The 24844-nt window shown below is 33.6% G+C and overlaps 1 protein-coding gene and 1 long non-coding RNA gene across 2 annotated transcripts in view; both read left to right on the forward strand.

Annotated features, from left to right (window-relative positions):
- Positions 1–6360, forward strand: part of LOC125672945 (uncharacterized) — a 24554-nt gene extending 18194 nt beyond the window's left edge. The window contains exons 5-6 of the long non-coding RNA XR_008799420.1: positions 4266–4337; positions 6295–6360. This is a non-coding gene — a long non-coding RNA (uncharacterized LOC125672945). The remainder of the gene's footprint in view (positions 1–4265; positions 4338–6294) is intronic.
- The window catches only part of LOC130051024 (vasorin-like), a 291342-nt gene that overhangs the window by 137029 nt on the left and 129469 nt on the right, over positions 1–24844 (forward strand). The gene's annotated exons all lie outside the window — the stretch shown is intronic.

Consider the following 24844-nt stretch of genomic DNA (forward strand, 5'->3'; position numbering starts at 1 on the left):
GAAATTGGGACATGCTGCGCGGTTTTCTTTAAAATTAGCGACAAAATGTCTTCGCTATAAAAGCGATCGACGCGCGTCGCACGAAAACTATAAAATCTGAGTGTTGTAACTTAGCAACCAACAATATTTGTTTGTCAATAAAACTGATTTATTTGATTGTGATGCTCTTGTAGTATTTTCAAAGGCACATCAGCTCATACATTTAGAATTTCCTATCTTTGACTCTAATCCAGTGAGAGGGGTGGTAATATATATATTTGAGAGAAAAAATTGCAAAAATGTGCACTTATATGACCTTTGAGCCCGTAGACATCTTGTCAATAAAAATGATTTATATACAAATGATTTATATATAATTAAATACAACTATAGGTTGTATTTTCAAACTAGATAGTTATAACGACCATAGAAGTTGACTTTAAACGAGGCATTGTCAGTAGCCTGATTCAATTCAAAAACTAACCATACACAGAACAAGCTCTTGTGTATTGAATCAGTCGAGATATATAATGACAATATGCAGGTGATAATGAAATATTGCTACATAATATGGGAAGCTGACGATGGAGAAGTTGACGATGGAGAAGTTGAAATCATCCCGTTTGTCGTAAAATCGAGTTGTTGGTTTGCCGTTAATATCCACTTTTAATAAAATATCTAAGTATGGCGCAGGAGTGGACGACTCTGTGGTGTCTTTATTTCGAGTTCACTGGGATATATCTCTTTTTCTTTTGGTTATCTTACAAATCATTGCAAACCTTCAAATAGATTTTATTACAAATGCTAATTTAATCAGAAATTGATATTTAAAAAAACTTATTCTAAAGACTCCCCAAATGCGGATGTCATACTAAAGTCACTCAAAAACATAAGGAAAGTAGATTACAAGAAACGCAGCATAGTTTACCAGATTATCATTTAGCAATTGAATACTAAAACTAATGAATATCTAGATGAGTAATTGAAGATAAATTCTCTTATTGTCTTTAAAACACTTTTACTACCTCTAATGATGTCATTTATTACCTGAATTCCTTATTCAACAACATGACAAAATTTCAAGCAATACAGAGTACGTTATAACCATCAAACATCAAACCTTTTTACTCTGTTACTTTAAACGCACACTTTGTCGTTGCTTTTCCTTTTTAAAATTTATTTCCAATTCTGTCATGATTAATGGGTTCAGAGACTTTGTTATTTGCTTTAATTTGTTAAACTCGTAGCTCGTCAGGATTACTTGACAATTTAAACAAGGTTCACGCTCCTGGTAATGTTTCTGTCTTCCGTGCAAAAAAGTAATGAAAACTTCATCGTCGTTTTCGTCAACTTTAAGAAACAAATCTATGATTATCGTAGCAAGTAGAAACGTACTGACCCACATTAACTCCATGGACGGTCTTCAGCCATTAAAACCATGACTATGCTCTTCATGTGCAGTTTTTCTATTCCGATGTCACAATGTATTTGCATTGTTCCTATCACTGGGGCAAATAATTCCGCTAATCCATCTCAATTACTAGTAGTTGCACAATCTTCAGCATTTACAAACACATAATTAAAACGTGTGTGATATCGATAATTCAACGCATCTTGGACGGTTATCGCCCCCTGTTGTATAATGAGAAGTACTGTTCTATAAAGCTCGGTTTACATTGGCAACGGTGGTCTTGTGATTATTTAGTATGCTGTTTTCTGTACGATTTAGGGCATCTCAAAAACTTATTGGATATTGTTTATATTTCAGTGTTATTTTTACACAACTTATTGTAAAGAGGTTCGGGGAAATTTGTATGATGGTCGTATGAAAATTGTTAGATTATCGAACACTTTTATAATAGCCCTTGTGCGATCTCCCAAAGTCGTTCCAGAGCTGTGAAAAGCCCTTTGAATGCCCCACGACACTACACTATTTGTAAAATTAATTTTTTGCACAACAAACTTAAACTACAGTACCTTTAATGTCCGATTAGCAACTTTCGTTCGTGCAATGATTGTGTGGAAGTCGTAAAATACAATATACGACCTGTACACGGGGTGCGTGATTCTCTGGTGTTATCCCAGTTGCTGTGTCATTGCAAGGAAGCAGCATAGGAAGGTAGATATGATATCCCCACAAATTAGAATTAAAAATTAGAACTATCTATTTAAGAAATGAACATCACTTTTTAGCTGTACATAAAATGTAATACATGTATATTACTTATACGCACTGAATGGCGTTACATTACACATAAATGCACACACAACATTAGCTTATTTCCAGATAATATCCTGGATATACCTTCTGTTAAGACTATACATTTATACCTTTGTCAATTGGAAAGGCTCTGTATACATTTTACTCCACAAACACATAGAAGTTTTACATTGCATTGTTATGCATTTACACATGTGGGACAAAGTCTACTTGATGACTACAATGCCGCACCATACAGTGAACACTTGATTCAATTACCGTTTATCGGGGATTTTTTCGCGTGTTTCTATTTTCCACTTTGTTCGCGACGATTTCCGAATCGCCGAGAATAAATCCTCGTAAATTTGATTCAAAGTTTTGTTTTTGTAGTAGAGTTATATAGCATAAGGTAATAGTGCGGTGAAAGTTCTGTCTTCCGTTCCCCCTATATCTGATAATCGCCAAGTAACAGGTATGTAAGCTTCGGTGTTTATTCAAAATATGACAATCTATTGAAATGGGAGTACGTTCTTTGTTTCAATCAATGTATAATTATACCTGAGCTACTCACACATGTAACGGTGCATGGTTTATCGTTTTAAACTGAAAATAGTTATTGATAAATATTTTGTATGAGTATCATTATAGTTAACGAACAATGATTTATGTTACTATACCAACAATTCGATTTATCTCTAACCCGGATCAAGCCACTCGGATTAAAATGGCTGACAAATCTCTATGCATATGATTACGTGCGAACAAAACCCGAAATGGTCAGAGACGGATTCAAAGAAATAGGAATATCATCCATATCCAGATTTGATTATAATTGCGACAGTAACTAGGAAATCTTGTAAATCGTTTCATTGACTGAATTTTACATAAACAATTACGAGTTATAGGTAAAAATGCTGGCTTCTCCCCTCAACTCCTTTATAAGTATAAATAATCGTGAATTATTTTTTCGCTATGACTTTGAAATAGTGAATATTTCATTCGCATAAATTTGATATACTGTTTTAGGTTCTGAACTCGCGGGAAAAATATGACGCAGAAAAATCCTGATATACAGTAGTGCCATTTTGATACTAATGAAAATCACATGTATGAAATTAAGTTACACAAAGCAACTCCGTAACTAGATGTTTTATGACTTTTAAAACAACATAAAACAATATACAAATTGCTGAGTAGTAAATAAAACACCTTACCTCAGAGAAGCTGGGTTATATGCAGCTTTACATATATATCATGTATAGAAATGGAAAAAAGTTTGCTGATTAATTTAAACTGTTATGCAGAGAAGTATAAAAGCGTCCTTTCTGCTAGACTGCCGTGTCCAAATTGAATTCAGCACTGACTGGCGGTTTGAAGTCCAGTGAAGTGAGGCTCCAATTAGGGCACAATAAAAAAGGCTCCACACAAAATTTGAGGTGTGTTATATACACAGAATAAGAGAATGCTATTTACATTACACACAAAATGAGAATATGGGGAATTTAATTTAACATTCATTTTTCAACATTGGTTCACATTATAAAGTAAATTGCATATAAGATGTTGCCACCCGTGCATCTATATAAACTATAAGTTGGGAATTTCTTTTGAGTCAATAAGAAATTAAAAAGCAAAATCAATCATACACAGATGCGCTTGTTTATCGAATCATTTGGGTGACGCAGATATCATACACATGTGATAGTGAAATATTTTTACATACATATAGGAAGTTGATGGTGACGGACCTTATTTTTTTCTTAGCTGCCATAAAACCTATGTGTTCGTTTACCATTAACGTCCCAAATCAATAAAAAAAAAAGAGAGATTCAGATATAAAACACAAATGAAGAATTCTGTGATGTTTTTATTTCGAGTTGACTGGATAATTTCTGATCAACACGTTTAAATCAAAATATAATTATTAGATAATTGACTAACCGTTCGTGATGGATTCAAATTACTTGTTTAAAACCAAATTTAGTCCAAAATATGCTGTCACAGATTGGATCAGTCTAGAAAATGATTTATTTCTTCATTTGAGCGTTGATCAATTATGATTAATCAGGAAATCTTTTTGATTCAGATACTTGTGGGGAAATAAAATAGCAACGTTACCAAATGGAATTTTTGATACATTGACGAAGCTAGAGAAACTGTAAGTATATCTATATACATAATAATTATTTGTATGCAGAGGAAGTGAAGATAATGAACAATATTGAACAGTGATGAATCGTATATCTATTATAAGCAATACGAAATTAAGAGTTGGACAAACATGGACCCCTGGGTAAACCAGACATGGGAACAGGTGTTTAAGAAAAGTAAGGATCCCCTGTCGACCGGTCACATCTACCATGAGCTCTATAACCGGAGTGATCCGCAGTCAACACCAGTGTGTAAATAATGACCTAACAATTAGTTAAACTCCGTTTACCTGATCAGGATATGGGGCTTACGGCGGGTGTGACCGGTCAACAGGGGATGCTTACTCCTCCTAGGCACCCGATCCCACCTCTGGTTTGTCCAGGGGTCCGTGTTTGCCCAACTATCTAATTTGTATTGCTTGTAGGAGTTATGAGATTGATCACTGTTCGTTATCTTCACCTTGCATGAAACACATTAGACATAATTTGACTCAAAGGCAGGTTGTATTGGTAAATTAGATCGTTATAACGAGCATAGAATTCGCAAAATGGTCTCCTTAAACGAGACTGTTGAAACTCCTGTAATATCAACTTGCAATCGTGTGTAAGAAACATCCCTTAATAAAAAAAAAAGATCATAAGGAGAACAAGGTTTTGGGTATTGAATCAGTTGAAATATTAAACATCATATTCAGATGATAAAGGGATACTGCTATATGCTATGTAGATATTGGAAGTTAATGGAGAAGCTGAAATAATTCCATGTTTCGTTAGTTTGTCGTAAAGATTTATTTTCAATAAAATATCTAAGTACAAAGCAGATGTAAATGTGTATGTTGTTGTTGTTTTATTTCAAGTCCATGTGGAAATATAGAATCCACACGTGAATGAAAGTGATTTCGTTAATAGGTAAAGCGTCGTGGATATATCTAAATGTAGAGTTGAAGGCCAAACAACTGTAGTTCCGACTTATTACTAGTCACTTTTCAACATTGGTTCTCATTATAATGCCAATTTTCATCTAAGGTGTTGCCACCCGTACATCTATATAAACTATAAGTTGGAATTTATTTTGATTCAATGCGAATTTACAAACGAAATCGATCATACGTAGAACATGCACTTGTTTATTGAATCAGTTGGCCGACATACATATCATCCCAGGTGATAGTAGAATATTTATACATACATATAGAAAGTTGATGGTGACGGGCTTTAACATTGGTTCTCATTATTAAATTAGATATAAGATAATGCCAACTGTGCATCTATAAAAACTATAAGTTGGGGATTTGTTTTGAGTCGATGCGAAATTACAAACCAAATCGATCATACTCAGGGCATCCGCTTGTTTATCGAATCAGTTAGTCGATATAAATATCATCCCAGTGGATAGTTGAATATTTCTACATACATATAGGGAAATGGTGGCGGACCTTAGTTTTCCCTAGATACCAAAAACCGTATATGTTCGTTTATCATTAACATCTTAAATCAATAAAGAGAGATGTAGCCGTTCTTGACACACTGATTTTGACTGCGGATAACTCCGTTTACCTGATCAGGATATAGGGCTCACGCCGGGTGTGACCGGTCAACAGGGGATACTTACTCCTCCTAGACACCTGATCCCATCTCTCGTGTGTCCAGGGGATCCGTGGTTACCCAACTATCTATTTTGTATTGTTCATAGGACTTATGAGATTGCTGACTGTTCGTTATCTTCACCTTGCATTCAATGCTTTTATTTCGAGTTGACTGGATAATTTCTTATCAATAAATTTAATAGAAAATATAATTATTAGAAAATAGACAAACCGTTCATGATGGATTTAAATCACTTGTTCAAAGGCAAATCTAGTGCAAATACCATGCTGTCGCTGATGGAATAAGTTTAGAAAATTATATATTTCATTATTGCAGTGTTGATCAATTAAGGTTATTAAGGACATATTTCTGATTCAGAGACCTGGAGAGAAATAAATTAGCAACGTTACCAAATGGAACCTTTGATGCATTGACGAAACTAAAGACACTGTAAGTATATTTATATACATAACAATTATTTGTATGCGGAGGAAATGAAAATAATTAACAATGTTGAACAGTGATGAATCTTATATCTATTATAAGTCATACAAAATTGCTACACCTACCATGAGCCCTATATATACCATGAGTCATCCGCAGGCAATACCAGTGTGTAAAGAATAGACTAACAATTAGTATGAAACACATTAGATATAATTTGTTTCAACGGCAGGTTGTATTGGTAAATTAGATCGTTATAACATCGCATAGAATCTGTTGACTTTAAACACGACTGTTTAAACGCCTGTAATATCAACTTGTGTCGAAACCTACACAGGAGCCCCTGTTAAACGCAAAACAGACGCCTGTGGACTTAATTGTATTGTTGGCTGCTGCAGTGGCTTTGGGACCATACCCCCCTCCCTTTGAATTAGGACCCTGGGTGGCTTGTGGTTTTCGACTGAAGTTGTTACGAAAAGGGGGCCTTATTCCCACTGTCAAATATTAGTTAGATTGATCAGACTGTGGGGAGGAAATGTGCATAACCCATAATTCTGAGTCTACAACTCCCCATTGTAGGGTGGGGTGCCGCTCTTTTTTGAGTCGGAACTGTTCGTCATACTTGGCCCACCAGAAATGCCCTAATTGATTTGCTGCCAGGCGAATATTGTGCACGTATTTGAGTAGTTCCTGGCCTTTGTGTGGAGACTTTTCCTGAAATATGGACATATAAATCATAAACGCAGTTTTCCATATATGGATGCTATCAATTGTCTTGAGTTGTTGTTTCTCTATGGTAATTTGCCCATTTTTAATTACCAGTTCACCCGTAACATGAGACTCGGTGCGCAAGTCACGTGCTTGTTTCAATAATAGAGGCAAGTCAATGTATTGACCCTCCCATATTTTTGACTTAATGGCCTGCGGCACATGCATACCTATATGATCAAAGATGCTTGCATCTGATACAAGCCGATTGACATGGACCTGTTCGCCAAACGAAAGACCCGTACTAAATTCACAAGATCTACTTTCACCCAATACAGCAAAATTAGTATCGGAATGATACAAGCCATCAGTATCTGAGTCAAGCCCAGCAAAATCAATAACGTTACCTGATGCACCCACCACACTCGCTCCCGGCTGTGGGTTGATAACGGAGCCTTCCCTCTCATCAAGGGGTTGCGGTGGTTTGGTTGCACAAGCTGCAGGAATGGACCTGGGGTCTGTTTTTTCTTAACCGGTTTCGTAGCTCTTGTACTGGCCCGAGACGACGAATCAGGCATTTTTCTGACTTTAGACTGCTTTGTCGTTCTGGTTGACATAGTCGCACGTCTCTTTTTTGGAGGCATTTTGTACGATGATAGTCGATTTGCACTTATGATGTGTACAGTGACAACAGTTAAAGATGGTCGAATAATGTGATGAATGATCCGGGTCACTAGGCTTGACACGTAATAATTATGCTAGGTCGCTAAAACGTTTGGAAATCAGGAACAATGTTGCAGGAGTTGTCACGCCTGCCCATAAATTGAAGGCATTTATCTAAATAATGATAATGGCATCATATTGCAAATTTGCATTTAAGGTCTTGCCACTCGTGCATCTATATAAAATATAAGTTGGGAACTTGTTTTGTGTCAATGCGAAATTACAAACTAAATCGATCATACGTAGAACATGTTCTTGTTTATCAAATCAGTTGGGCGATATAGATATCATCCCACGTGATAATGGAATATTTATACATACATATAGGGAGATGGTGGCGGACCTTAGTTTTCCCTAGCTACCATAAACCTGATATGTTCGTTTACCATTAACATCCCAAATCAATAAAGAAAAAGCCTCAGACATAAAACACAGATAGAGGATCAATTTATGTTTTTATTTCGAGTTGACTGGATAATTTCTGATCAACACGTTTAAGGATGTTCTCTCCGGTTTTGATTTTTTTCAGAAGTATCAAACTTTTTTGATAAACCATTTTAACTGATACTTATCTTTATCCGAAAGACATTTAAAAGATGAAAAGGGGTATGTTAGTGTGGACTTCAGAAAATTACAGCTCCTCAAAGTTGTCCCTTTGCTGAAACGTAATTTTTCATGAAAATCACCAATTTTCACAAGAAACACAATATAGCACAAATATTAAGGACATAATAATGTTGGTTTTCTTTTATTATATTAAAACTAAGTATAATTGATTATTTCAATAACTTTTACATAAAATATATCACCAATTCTACAATTATTCAAGTATTAATTCAAGTATTAATTAACATAATTGTATAAATTATCACACGAATTTGAAGACATATTTAATTAAAAAAATAAACCTAGGAAGAACATCTCTATCAAACTTTTTCTGAAATTACTAATATAGATTCCAATCATATTGTGCTTAATTTAAATGAAAAAAAAAGTGTGGGATAGTGTGTATTGGAAGAAAGTTTTGCACCATTTTGTGTCCCCACCCCCCTTCTTACACTGACATACATTCTAAACAATAAAAATATACGATTTGTTATTAAATGTTTATTTTCCAATTCTTATTTAAAAATTCTATATATTTATTTCATTATATGATACATAATCAGAAAACATAAATAATATATACATATAAACAATACTAATTCATTTTTATCTATAGAATGTGTTAAACATATGCTCCCGCATCATAATTTTCTAATCTCCATCCAATGTGACCTTGATATTTGACCTTCTGATCCCAAAATTGATAGGCATCTTTCCTTCTTTGTATGCATCCATGTGTCCAAATTTGGTTTGAATTGAATGCAAAGTACTTGAGTTATCCAGAAACTAGTTTTTACAGTCAACTTCCATGTGGGCATGAGGAAGAAATCTGCACTTTCTGGTATGGTTCTACATATGATGATAGTACAACTCATCCCTCTCACTGTGGTTACCAAATGGATGTAGCTAAAAAGCAAACATTGGAACTAAATTTCTATCAATACTGCAATTTTTTAACAACAGAACAGAATATATTATTAGCTTTACCACCAGACTGCTAATACACCAACTTCAACTAACTCCAATTTGTGTCTAGCCAAGGATTATGTTTCAATGCCTTGTTCAACAAATTGTTACTCTAAAATAATTTCCAATGCAAAATGTTATATATGAATTTGTTAGTGCATAAATGACTGTTTTTGAAATATATGCTGACATTCTAATCAGGATTTTTTTTTAAATGTGCATTTTCAATACCCTATAAACAAATTTGAACATTATAAAAACTGTTTGACAATTACACTTTGAAGGAATAATTAAAATAATAGTTTGATAAAATAATTTAATTTTCCAGAACTGATTAGAAATAAATTATCGATCTAATAGCCCAAAATAAACATATCTATGCATGTGTATATAGTCAACAAAATTATCTTTTGTTTTAACTAATTTATACACGAATATCGCGCCATAATTCTCTAGATGGGAGACCCCCCACTTGTTTTCCTTTTGTACTCTTTTTAACGAATTAAATTCGCTGTATACTTTGGTGATTTTTTAAAACAATGATATGGATTACACTTTTTAATCAAAATGATGCTTCAATAATGATACATTGAACGTTAGGAGCGAGATTCGCTCATGACCGACTTGGCGGGATCGGAAAGATCGCAGATCAGTTTAGGTACATATCTACATAGTTTGTAGATTTTATTTTCATAAAAAACTTCTTGTATATTGAAAAACTTATCAATTCATTCAACACTATATCAGCAACTCTTGTTGGGGTACTGCATCGCTAAAATTCTTCCATTCACCCCTCTCGTCCGACACTATGTACAGTACACGTACTGTGTCAGCTTGTGTGTGGTTGCGGCTGCTTGTCTGTAATTTTCTTTGTCTTCCTTTCACTTGTGAGAATATCGAATACAGCCTGATCTATAACTGCCGTTATACTTCTAACGAATTGCCCTATATGTTTCTGGACTGCTTTAGAATATACTTTAAATACGACATCGTACAGTGTGCGTCTTGGAGCTCGAGTTTCTTTACAATCGTAACGTCATCATGAATGTCGTAAAATGAGAAAATAAGAAAAAAAATTGTCATCTCTCAATTAATTTTTGTTAGTTTATTTACATTACCTACAAACAAAAACACATATTAATGTTGTACTGTGTGCATACAAAATAAAATACAGGCAATACCCAGATTTACGACTTTAAAGAGTATGACGACCCACTCGCGGTAAAATTACCACTAGAGTATATCCTTAATGGACATTATTATTATTAGAAAATGGACAAATTGTTCATGATTGATTTCAACTATTTGTTTAAAGCCAAATTTGGTGCAAATACCATGTTTTCACTTATTGAATCATTTTAAAAAATTATATATTTCATCATTGAAGTGTTGATCAATCAGTCACCACCAGTGTGTAGAGAATGGCCTAACAATTAGTATGAGAAACATTAGCTATAATTTGACTCAACGCCGGATTGTATTGGTAAATTAGATCGTTATAACGAGCATAGAATTTGCTAATTGTTGACATTAAACGAGACTGTTTAAACTCCTGTAATATCAACTTGCAATTATTTGTAAGAAGCCTGCCTTGATAAAAAAAGATCATAAGGAGAACAAGCTCTTGCGTATCGAATCAGTTGATATATATAAACATCATATACAGGTGATAATGGAATGTTCTACATGTTATGTTTGAGAAGTTGATGGAGATGCTGAAGTCATTTAGTAGGTCAACAGTTTGCCGTTAAGATCTATTTTCAATAAAATATCTAAGTACCAAGCTTATGTAGAGGTATATGTGTTGCTTTTTTATTTCAAGTCCATGTGGAAATATCGAATCGACATATAAATGATTGTGTTAATAGGTAAAACGTCGATGATATATCTATATGTAGAATTGAAGGCCTAACATATCGAATCGATAGATCTAAATGCGCATCTGGTGCATCAAAATTGGTACCGCATAAGTTTTACATGAATATTATTTTTGTTAATAGGTAAAACGTCGTCGATATATCTAAATGTAAAGTTGAAGGCCTAACAACTGTAATTTTGACAAATTACTAGTCACTTTTCAACATTGTTTCTCATTATAATGCCAATTTGCATCTAAGGTGTTGCCACCCGTGCATCTATACAAACTAAAAGTTGGGAATTCGTTTGAGTCAATGCGAAATTACAAACGAAATCGATAATACGCAGAACATGTCCTTGTTTATCAATCCAGTTGGGTGACGTAGATATCATCCCAGGTAATAGTGGAATATTTATACATACATATAAAAAGTTCATGGTGACGGACCTTAATTTTTCTTACCTGTCATAAACCTTATCTGTTCTTTACCATTAACGTTCCAAATCAATAAATAAAGAGATTCAAATATAAAACACAGATAGAGAATCGTGCAATGCTTTTATTTCGAGTTGACTGGATACTTTCTGATCAACAAATTTAATGGAAACTATAATTTTTAGAAAATAGACAAATCATTCATCATGGATTTAAACTATTGTTTAGTGTAAATATCATGCATTTGCGTATTGAATCATTTTAGAAAGTTATACATTTCATCATTGGAGTGTTGATCAATTAAGGTTAATCAGGAGTATTTTAATTCAGACACTTGAGTAGCAATGCCATAACAATGTTACCGAATAGAATCTTTGATGTATTGACGAAGCTACAGACACTGTAAGTATATGTATATACATAACAATTATTTGTATGCAGAGGAGGTGAAGATAATGAACAATGTTGAACAGTGATGAATCTTATATCTATTGTAAGCAATGTAAAATAAAGAATTGAAGAAACATGGACCCCTGGGTAAAGCAGACATGGGGACAGATGTTTAAGAAGAGTAAGAATTCCCAATTGACCGACTAAGTATCCCCTGTCGACCGGTCACATCCTACATGAGCCCTGTAAGCGTAGTGATCCGTAGTGAACAACAATGTGTAAAGAATGGCCTAATAATTACTGTGAAACATATCAGACATAATTTGACTCAACGGCAGGTTGTAGTGGTAAATTAGATCGATATAATAGCATAGAATTTGCGAAATGTTGACTTTAATCGAGACTGTTGAGACTCCTGTAATATCAACTGTTTTTCAGTACTTTGCCTCGATTTAAAAATTTATCATCAGCATAACAATATCTTGCGCATCGACTCAATTCAGGGACATAAATACCAAATAAAAGTGATAATTGAATACTGATAAATAGATATAAATCAAGGTTTATGATGAAGAAGCTGAAGTCATCGTGTTTCTCATCAGGTTGAGTGCTTATTTTCCTTTTAAAATGTATGTTCAATAAGTACGATACAGAAGCAGAAGGCTATATGTTTTTTATTTCGACTTCACAATATTTCGAAATGTCGATTGGAAGATCAGGAAAGATGTTTTTTGTCATGTAGAATCCTTTGAATAAATTTTAGCTCATGAGAATATAAAACAGGTCAGCTAAAAAAGTAGCACAATTCAAGGCAAGCTATTGGGAAACAAAGAGTTTCAACAGTCTCGATTGAAGTGAGCATTTTGCAACTCCTATAGTCGCTATAACGATCTAGTTCGTCAATACAACCTTTCATTGAGTCATATGCTATCTGACGTGTTTCATACCGATTGTTAGTCCGTTCTTGGCACACTGATTTTGACTACGGTTAACGTCGAATACCTGATTAGGATATAGGGCTCACGGCGAATGTGACCCGCTTATATGAGTTATGAAATCGATCACTGTTCGTTGGGATGATATGGTTAGAAAGAGTATTCATACCTGTGACCGGTCACATCCTTCCTGAGTCATATATCTTGATGAGGAAAACAGAATAATGAGTAGTCAGAATTAATGTGTATAAAAAAGACCTAGCAATTTATACGAAGCACGTCAAACATCGTTCGACACAATGGCAGGTTGTATTTGCAAACTAGATTATCATAACTACCATATAATTTGCAAAATGCTAACACTAAACAAGACTGTTGAGATTCCTTTAACCTCAACTATTTTGTACGGAGCCCGTCTTGCTTTGAAAAGGGATCATACAGAGAAAAGGGTTTTGCATTGCGAAGCAGTTGGTTTATATAAAGACCATTTACAGGTGATGATGGATTAGTTGCTACCTGTTAAGTAGATATGGAAAGTTGATGGAGAAGCTCAAATCATTCCGCGTGTCATTAGTTTAACGTTAAGATCTATTTTAAATAAAATATCTAAGTATGAAGCAGGTGTAGAGGTATATGTGGTGTTTTTTTTTATTTCTAATTTGTTTGGATATATCAAATCGACATATGAATGAAAATGATTTTGTTAATAGGTAAAATATGGTTGATATATCTAGATGTAAAGTTAACAGCCTAACAACTATAGTTCGAAGAATTTACTGGTCACTGTCACAGATGGACGAGCTGGCTGTAACCATGTCAATCTAACACATTAAAAAGTCACAATGTAGACATAAATAGTTTATTATCTACAATATTTCATAAAGAACATGATCCTAATTCTACAAGTGTCCATGACCTTGGCTCATTAGCTTAGACCTCTGTGGGTTTGACCGGTGTACCCACTCCTGCAGCTTGGTTGTTGTTGTACTATACTATTACTCTCCACATCCTGCATAACCTGGTTACATCAGGATAGTTGTAGTAGACCACAGGGAGAGGAACTGTTTTGATACACATCTATAGATTGTGATATATTACTTATACGCACTGAGTGGCGTTACTTTACACATAAATACACACGAAACATTGTTTTATTTGCAGATAACATCCTGGACATGTCGTCTGTTTAAGACAATACATTTATACTGTTGTCTATTGGAAAGACTCCACAAATGCATTGAAATTTTACATTGGATTGCTATGTATTTGCAGATATTGGACAAAAACTTTATGAATATAATTTTGCACTGAACACTTGTTTCAATTAGTACCATTTTGAAACGAATGAAAATCACATGTATGAAATTAAGTTAACACTAAGGAACTCGGTAACTGGATGTTTTAGGACTGTTAAAATAACATAAAACAATAGACAAACTACTGAGTAGTAAATAAAACACCTTACCTCAGAAAAGCTGGATCATATGCAGTTTCATGAATATGCCATGTCAAGAATCGGAAAAAGTTTGTTGATCAATATAAACTTAAATGCAGAGAAGTATGAAAATGTCAATCCTGCTAGACTGCCGTGTCCAAACTGAATTCTGCACGGGCTGGTGGTTTAAAGTCCATTGAAGTGGGATTCCAATTAGGGCAAAGTAAAAAGCGTTTCCAAATAGGATTAGGTGTGTATCCGATATATACGCATAATAAGAGCATATGTATATACATTACATACAAAAAGAGAATAAGGAGAATTTAATGCGACAGTCACTTTTCAACATTGGTTCACGTTATAGGGCAAATTTGATTATAAGGTGTTGCCACCCGTTCATCTATATAAACTTTAAGTTGGTAAATTGCTTTGAGTCAATGCGAAATTACAAAACAAAATTAATCAAACACTAATGCACTTGTTTATCGAATCATTTGAGGAACGTATATACCATGCCCAAGTGATAGTGGGATATTTCTATATACATATAGGAAGTTGATGGTGACGGGCCTTAATTTTTCTTAGCTGCCATAAACCTTATGTGTTCGTTTACCATTAACGTCCCAAATTGATATGGCAAACTTCAGAAATATATGTGTATATTCTTTATGTATATTTTGCCTATTGATACATAATATATGTGTTGTCCATTAATGCAACTTATATTTTAGATGAATATAATTACATATATCAGGTTTCATACTCATCGCATTTATGCAGTTTTGTTCAGAATCTGACATGAAAACTATAATATGTATGATAATTAATTTATTTTAAAGACATATAATATGTTGAGTATATACATGTACATCAAATGTATATTATATGCTAAAAAAAACCCGTCCCAAATCAATAAAAAGAGATATTCAGATATATATATAACAAAATTATCTGATGCTTTTATTTCAAGTTGACTGGGTAACTTCTTATCAACAGATTTAATGGAAAATATAATTATTAGAAAAAAGACAAACCGTTCATGATGGCTTTAAATTACTTGTTCAAAGGCAAATCTATTGCAAATACCATGATGTCGCTAATAGAATAAATTTAGAAAATTATATAGTTCATCATTGGAGTGTTGATCAATCAAGGTTAATCAGGATTTTTTTTTTTTAGTATGAAAAACATTAGATATAATTTGACACAACGACAGGTTGTATTGGTAAATTTGATCGTTATAACGAGCATAGAATCTGCGAAATGTTGACAATAAATAATACTGTTGAAATTCCTGTAATATCAACTTCTTTGTAAGAAGTCTGTCATGATATAAAAAAGAGCATTAGGAGAACAAGGTGCTACATGTTATCTATATATGGAACGTTGATGGAGAAGATGAAATCAGTCCGTGTGCCATTAGTTTGCTGTTAAGATTTATTTTCATTAAAATATCTAAGTACGAAGCAGATGTAGAGGTATATGTGGTGGGTTTTTTTTCAAGTTAATGTGGTAATATCCAATCCACATATGATTGAAAATGATATTGTTAATAGGTAAAAGGGCGTTGGTATCTCCATAGGTAGAGTTGAAGGCCTAGCAACTGTACTTCTGACTTATTACTAGTTACTTTTCAACATTAGTTCTTATTATAATGCAAATTTGCCTCTAAGGTGTTGCCACCCGTACACCTATAAAAACCATAAGTTGGGAAATTGTTTTGGGTTAATGGGAAATTACAAACCAAATCGATCATACGCAGAACATGCGCTTGTTTATTGAATTAGTTGGATGAAGTAGATACCATCCCAGGTGATAGTGGAATATTTCTAAATACATATAGGAAGTTGATGGTGGCGGACCATAAGTTTTCCTAGCTGTCATAAACCGTATGTGTTTGTTTACCATTAACGTCCCAAATCAATAAAGAAAGATGTTTAAATATAACACACAGATAGAGAAGTATATGATGCTTTTATTTGAAGATGACTGACTATTTTTTGATCTACAAGTTTTAATGGAAATTATTTTTATTAGAAAATAGACAAATCGTTCATGGTGGAATTGTATCACTTCTTTAAAACCAAATGTAGTGCAGATATCAAACTTCCGCGTATTTAGTCATTATAGAATAGTATCTATTTCACCATTGCAACGTTGATCAATTAGGTTTATCAGGGACTATTTTTGATTCAGAGACTTGAAAGAAAATCAATTAGCAACGTTACCTAATGGAATCTTTGATGCATTTACGAAGTTAGAGAAACTGTAAGTATATCTATATACATAACAATTATTTGTATGCAGAGGAGGTGAAGATAATGAACAATGTTGAACAGTGATGAATCTTATATCTATTATAAGAAATACAAAATTAAGAGTTGGACAAACATGGACCCCTGGGTAAACCAGATATGGGAACAGGTGTTTAAGAAGAGTAAGCATTCCCTATCGACCGATTAAGCTTCCCCTGTCGACCGGTCACATCTACCATGAGCCTTATAATTGGACTGATCCGCAGTTAAAATCAGTGTGTAAAGAATGGCCTAACAATTAATATGAAACAATTAGACATAATTTGATTTAACTGCAGATTGCTTTGGTAAATTTGATCGTTATAACGAGCATAGAATTTGCGAAATATTGACCTTAAACGAGACTGTTGAAACTCCTGTAATATCAACTTGTTTGTAAAAAGTCAGCCTCGATTAAAAAAAGATCATAAGGATAACAAGGTTTTGGGTATCGAAGCAGTTGAGATATATAAACACCACATACAGGTGAATGAGAAGTAGTGCTACATATTATGTAGATATGGGAAGATGATGAAGAAGCTGAAATAATTCCATATGTCGTTAGTTTGTCGTAAAGATTTATTTTCAATAAAATATCGAAGTACGAAGCAAAGGTAGAGGTGTATGTGATGTTTTTTATTTCAAGATCATGTGGAAATATCCAATCCACATATGATTGAAAATGATTTTGTTAATAGGTAAAGCGTCGTCGATATATCTCAATGTAGAGTTGAAGGCCTAGCAACTGTAATTCTGACTTATTACTAGTTACTTTTCAACATTAGTTCTCATTATAATGTAAATTTGCCTCTAAGGTGTTGCCACCCGTACACCTATATAAACTATAAGTTGGGATTTTGATTTGGGTTAATGGGAAATTACAAACCAAATCGATCATACGCAGAACATGCGCTTGTTTATTGAATCAGTTGAACGACGTAGATATATTCCCACGTGATAGTGGAATATATTTACATACATATAGGAAGTTGATGGTGGCGAACCATAATTTTTCCTACCTGTCATAAACCTCATGTCTTTGTTTACCATTAACGTCCAAAATGAATTAAGAAAGATATTTAAATATAACACACAGATAAAGAATGATGTGATGTTTTTATCTCAAGATGACTGAATAATTTTTTGATCTACAAGTTTTAATGCATATTATTATGATTAGAAAATAGACAAATCGTTGATGGTGGAATTGTATCACTTCTTTAAAATCAAATTTAAGGCAAATATCATGCTTTCGCGTATTTAATCATTTTAGAATATTATATATTTCATCATTGGAGCGTTGCTCAATTAAGGTTAATCAGGAAATCTTTTTGATTCAGATACTTGAGTAGCAATGCCATAACAACGTTACCAAATGGAATCTTTGATGCATTGACGAAGCTAGAGACACTGTAAGTATATGTATATACATAACAATTATTTGTATGCTGAGGAGGTGAAGATAATGAACAATGTTGAACAGTGATGAATCTTATATCTATTATAAGGAATACAAAACTAAGAGTTGGATCAAAAATGGATCCTTGGGTAAACTACACATGGGAACAGGTATTTAAGAAGAGTAAGCATTCCCTATCGACCGACTAAGCATCCCGTGTCGACCGGTCACATCTACCATAGGCCCTATAAACGGTGTGATCCGCAGTCAACACCAGTGTGTAAAGAATGGCTTAACAATTAGTATGAAACACTTTAGACATAGTTTGACACAACGTCAGGTTGTATTGGTAAATTAGATCGTTAAAACAAGCATATAATTTGTGAAATATTGACTTTAAACATGACTGTTCAAATTCCTGTAATATCAATTTGTTTGTAAGAAGCCAGCCTTGATTAAAAAATATCATAAGGAGAACAAGGTTTGGGGTATCGAATCAGTTGAGGTATATAAACACCATATACAGTGACAATGGACTAGTTCCTACATGTCATGTAGATATGGGAAAATGATGAAGAAGCTGAACACATTTCGTGTGTCATTAGTTTGCTGTCAAGATCTTTTTTTCAATAAAATATTTTAGTACGTAGCAGGTGTAGAGGTATATGTAGTGTCTTTTATTTCAAATTTGTTTGGATATTTCGAATCCATATATGAATAAAAATGATTTTGTTAATAGGTAAAACGTCGTCGATATACATTATAAATAAAATGACCTAATAATTAGTATGAAAACATTAGATATAATTTGACTCAACTGCAGGTTGTATTGGTAAATTAGATAGTTAATAAGAGGATAGAATTTGCAAAATGTTGACCATAAACGATACTGTTGAAATTCCTGTAATATCAACTTCTTTTTAAGAAGCCTGCCTTGATTAAAAAGAGAGCATAAGGAGAACAAGATGCTACATTTTATCTAGATATGGAAAGTTGATGGAGAAAATGAAATCATTCCGCGTGTCATTAGTTTGCTGTTAAGATTTACCATCACCAGTTTGTAAAGAATAACCTAAGAATTAGTATGAAAAACATTAGATATAATTTGACTAAACAGCAGTTTGAATTGGTAAATAAGATCGTTATAACGAGCATATAGTTTGCGAAATGTTGGCTTTAAACAATACTGTTGAAAACATAACGATAACGAGGTGCTACATGGTATCTAGATATGGGAAGTTGATGGAGAAGCTGAGATAATTCCGGGTGTCGTTAGTTTGTCGTAAAGATTTATTTTCAATAAAATATCTAAGTACGAAGCAGATGTAGAGGTATATGTGGTGTTTTTTATTTCAAGTTAATTTGAAAATATCCAATCAACATATGATTGAAAATGATTTTGTTAATAGGTAAAGCGTCGTCGATATATCTCAATGTAGAGTTGAAGGCCTAGCAACTGTAGTTCTGACTTATTACTAGTTACTTTTCAACATTAGTTCTCATTATAATGTAAATTTGCCTCGGAGGTGTTGCCACCCGTACACCTATATAAACTATAAGTTGGGAATTTGATTTGGGCTAATGGGAAATTACAAACCAAATCGATCATACGCAGAACATGCGCTTGTTTCTTGAATCAGCTGGACGACGTAGATACCATCCCACGTGAAAGTGGAATATTTCTACATACATATAGGAAGTTGGTAGTGGCAGACCATAAGTTTTCCTAGCTGTATTAAACCTGATCTGTTATTTTACCATTAACGTCCCAAATCAATAAAGAAAGATATTTAAATATGATAAACAGATAGAGAATGACGTGATGTTTTTATTTCAAGATGACTGAATAATTTTTGATCTACAAGTTTTAATGGAAATGATTATGATTAGAAAATAGACAAATCGTTGATGGTGGAATTGTATCACTTCTTTAAAACCAAATTTAAGGCAAATATCATGCTTTCGCCTATTTAATCATCTTAGAATATTATATATTTCACCATTGGAGAGTTGATCAATTAAGGTTAATCAGGAAATATTTTTCATTCAGATACTTGAGTAGCAATGCCATAACAACGTTACCAAATGAAATCTTTGATGCATTGACGAAGCTAGAGAGACTGTAAGTATATCTATATACATAATTATTTGTATGCAGAGGAGGTGAAGATAATGAACAATGTTGAACAGTGATGAATCTTATATCTATTATAAGGTATACAAAATTAAGAGACGGATCAAAAATGGATCATCGGGTAAACTACACATGGGAACAGGTATTTAAAAAGAGTAAACATTCCGTATCGACCGACTAAGCATCCCATGTCGACCGGTCACATCTACCATCGGCCCTATAAACGGTGTGATCCGCAGTCAACACCAGTGTGTAAAGAATGGCCTAACAATTAGTATGAAACAGATTAGACATACTTTGACACAACGGCAGGTTGTATTGATAAATTAAATCGTTAAAACAAGCATATAATTTGCGAAATGTTGACTTTAAACAAGACTGTTCAAACTCCTGTAATATCATTTTGTTTGTAAGAAGCCAGCCTTGATTAAAAAAGATCATAAGGAGAACAAGGTTTGGGGTATCGAATCAGTTGAGGTATATAAACACCATATACAGTGACAATGGACTAGTTCCTACATGTCATGTAGATATGGGAAAATGATGAAGAAGCTGAACACATATCGTGTGTCATTAGTTTGCTGTCAAGATCTTTTTTTCTATAAAATATTTTAGTACGAAGCAGGTGTAGAGGTATATGTAGTGTCTTATATTTCAAATTTGTTTGGATGCAAGGTGAATATAACGAACAGTGATCAATCTCATAACTCCTACAAGCAATACAAAATAGATAGTTGGGCAAACACGGACCCCTGGACACACCAGAGGTGGGATCAGGTGCCTAGGAGGAGTAAGCATCCCCTGTTTCGAATCCATATATGAATGAAAATGATTTTGTTAATAGGTAAAACGTCGTCGATATACATTATAAATAGAATGGCCTAATAATTAGTATGAAAACATTAGATATAATTTGACTCAACTGCAGGTTGTATTGGTAATTTAGATAGTTATAAAGAGCATAGAATTTGCAAAATGTTGACCATAAACGATACTGTTGAAATTCCTGTAATATCAACTTCTTTTTAAGAAGCCTGCCTTGATTAAAAAGAGAGCATAAGGAGAACAAGGTGCTACATGTTATCTAGATATGGAAAGTTGATGGAAAAGATGAAATCATTCCGTGTGTCATTAGCTTGCTGTTAAGATTTACCATCACCAGTGTGTAAAGAATAACCTAACAATTAGTATGAAAAACATTAGATATACTGTAAATGTATTACGTTTGGCTGTGTATTCTATTTAGCGCCTTTGGCGGAACGCAGCTTCCGCTAAATCAAGAACATCGCTAAATGCCATCCGTAAATCTAGATGTTTAAAGTAATTCCGGAATGCGCTAAATCAAATCTACCCTAACTTGTTGAAAAAGCGATTTCCGGCAAATATCGTACACGCCAAATATAATACGTTTACAGTAATTTGACTAAACAGCAGATTGAATCGGAAAATTAGATCGCTATAACGAACATATAGTTTGCGAAATGTTGGCTTTAAACAATACTGTTGAAAGCATAAGGAGAACGAGGTGCTACATGGTATCTAGATATGGGAAGTTGATGGAGAAGCTGAGATAATTCCGTGTGTATTTAGTTTGTCGTAAAGATTTATTTTCAATAACATATCTAAGTACGAAGCAGATGTAGAGGTATATGTGGTGTTTTTTTTATTTCAAGTTAATTTGGAAATACCCATTCCACATATGATTGAAAATGATATTCTTAATAGGTAAAACGTCGTCGATATATCTCAACGTAGAGTTGAAGGCCTAGCAACTGTAGTTCTGACTTATTACTAGTTACTTTTCAACATTAACTCTCATTATAATGCAAATTTGCCTCGGAGGTGTTGCCACTCGTACACCTATATAAACTATAAGTTGGGAATTTGATTTGGATTAATGGGAAGTTGCAAACTAAATCGATCACACGCAGAATATGCGCTTGTTTATTGAATAAATTGGACGACGTATATACCATCCCACGTGATAGTGGAATATTTCTACATACATATAGGAAGCTGATAGTGGCAGACCATGAGTTTTACTAGCTGTATTAAACCTGATCTGTTTGTTTACAGTTAACGTCCAAAATCAAAAAAGAAAGATATTTAAATATAATACACAGATAGAGAATGATGTGATGTTTTTATTTCAAGATGACTGAATAATTTTTGATCTACAAGTTCTAATGGAAATGATTATTATTAGAAAATTGACAAATCGTTGGTGGTGGAATTGTATCACTTCTTTAAAACCAAATTTAAGTCAAATATACTTTCGCCTATTTAATCATTTTAGAATATTATATATTTCATCATTGGAACGTTGATCAATTAAGGTTAATCAGGAAATATTTTTCATTCACAGTCTTGAGAAGCAACAAAATAGTAACGTTGCCAAATGGAGTCTTTGATGCATTGACGAAGCTAAAGAAACTGTAAGTATATGTATATACATAAGAATTATTTGTAAGCAGAGGAGGTGAAAATAATGAACAATGTTGAACAGTGATGCATCTTATATCTATTATAAGCAATACAAAATTAAGAGTTGGATCAAACATGGATCCCTGGGTAAACCACACATGGGAACAGGTGTTTAAGAAGAGTAAGCATTCCCTATCGACCGACTAAGCATCCAGTGTCGACCGGTTACATCTAACATAGGTCCTATAAACGGTGTGATCCGCAGTCAACACCAGTGTGTAAAGAATGGCCTAACAATTAGTACGAAACACATTACATATAATTTGACTAAACGGCAGGTTGTAGTGGTAAATTAGATCGTTATAACGAGCATATAATTTGCGAAATATTGACTTTAAACAAGACTGTTGAAAGTCCTGTAATATCAACGTGTTTGTAAGAAGCCTGCCTTGGTTAAAAAAGAGCATAAGGAGAACAAGGTTTTGGGTATCGAATCAGTTAAGATATATAAACACCCTATACAGTGATAATGGACTAGTTCCTACATGTCATGTAGATATGGGAAAATGATGAAGAAGCTGAACACATTTCGTGTGTCATTAGTTTGCCGTGAAGATCTATTTTCAATAAAATATTTTGGTATGAAGCAGGTGTAGAGGTATATATCGTGTCTGTTATTTCAAATTTGTTTGAATATATCGAATCCATATATGAATGCAAATGATTTTGTTAATAGGTAAAACGTCGTCAATATATCTAAATGTAGAGTTGAATGTCTAACAACTATAGTTCTAATAATTTACTAGTCACTGTTACAGATGGACGAGCTGGCTGTAACCATGTCAAGCTAACACATTACAAACTCACAATGTAGATATAAAGATCTTATTATGTATGATATATCCTAATCAACATGGTCCTAATTCCACAAATGTCCATGATCTTGGCTCATTAGCTTAGACCTATGTAGGGTATGACGGGTACACCCACTCCTGCAGCTTGGTTGTCCTTCTACTATACGATTACTCTCCACATCCTTCATACACTGGTTACATCAGAACAACTGTAGTAGACCACAGGGAGAGGATCTATTTTGATACCCATACATAAAATCTAATATATTACTTATACGCAGTGAGTGGCGTTGCCTTACACATAAATACACACCCAACATTATCTTATTTGCAGATAATATCCTGGACATGCCTTCTGTTTAAGACAATACATCTATACTTTTGTCTATTGGAAATACTCCACAAATAAATCGAAGTTTTACATTACATTGCTATGCATTTACACATATTGGACAAAGTCTACGTAATGACTATGATACTGTACCATACACTGAACATTTGTTTCAATTAGTACCATTTTAATACGAATGAAAATCATATGGAATTAAGTTAACACTAAGGAACCCTGTAACTGGTTGTTTTATGACTTTTAAAATAACATAAAACAATAGAAAAATTGCTGAGTAGTAAATAAAACACCTTACCTCAGAAAAACTATAAGTTGGTAATTTGCTTTGAATCAAAGCGAAATTACAAACCAAAACCAATCATACACAAATGCACTTGTTTATCAAATCAGTTGAGAAACGTAGATACCATACCCAGGTGATAGTTGGCTATTTCTGCATACATATAGGAAGTTGATGGTGACGGACCTTAAATTTTCTTAGTTGTCATAAACCTAATGTGTTCGTTTACCATTAACCTCCCCAATCAATAAAGAAAGAGATTCAAATATAAAAGGCAGATAGAGAATTATCTGATGTTTTTATTTTGAGTTGACTGGATAATTTTTGATCAACACGTTTAATGGAAAATATAATTATTAAATGATAGACTAACCGTTCGTGATGGATTAAAATTACTTGTTTAAAATCAAATTTAGTGCAAATATCACGCTACCGCGAATTGAATTTGATTTGTTTTCATCATTGGGGCGTTTATCAATTACGAGTAATCGGGAAATATATTTGGTTCAGATACTTGGGGATAAATAAAATATCAACGTTGCCAAATTGAATCTTTGATGCATTGACGAAGCTAGAGACACTGGAAGTATATCTATATACATAACCATTATTTGTATGCAGAGGAGGTGACTATAATGAACAACGTCGGACAGTGATGAATCTGATACCTATGATAAGTAATGTAAAATTAAGA

The sequence above is a fragment of the Ostrea edulis genome, chromosome 10 (genome assembly GCF_947568905.1).
Source record: "Ostrea edulis chromosome 10, xbOstEdul1.1, whole genome shotgun sequence".
Lineage (NCBI taxonomy): Eukaryota > Metazoa > Mollusca > Bivalvia > Ostreida > Ostreidae > Ostrea > Ostrea edulis.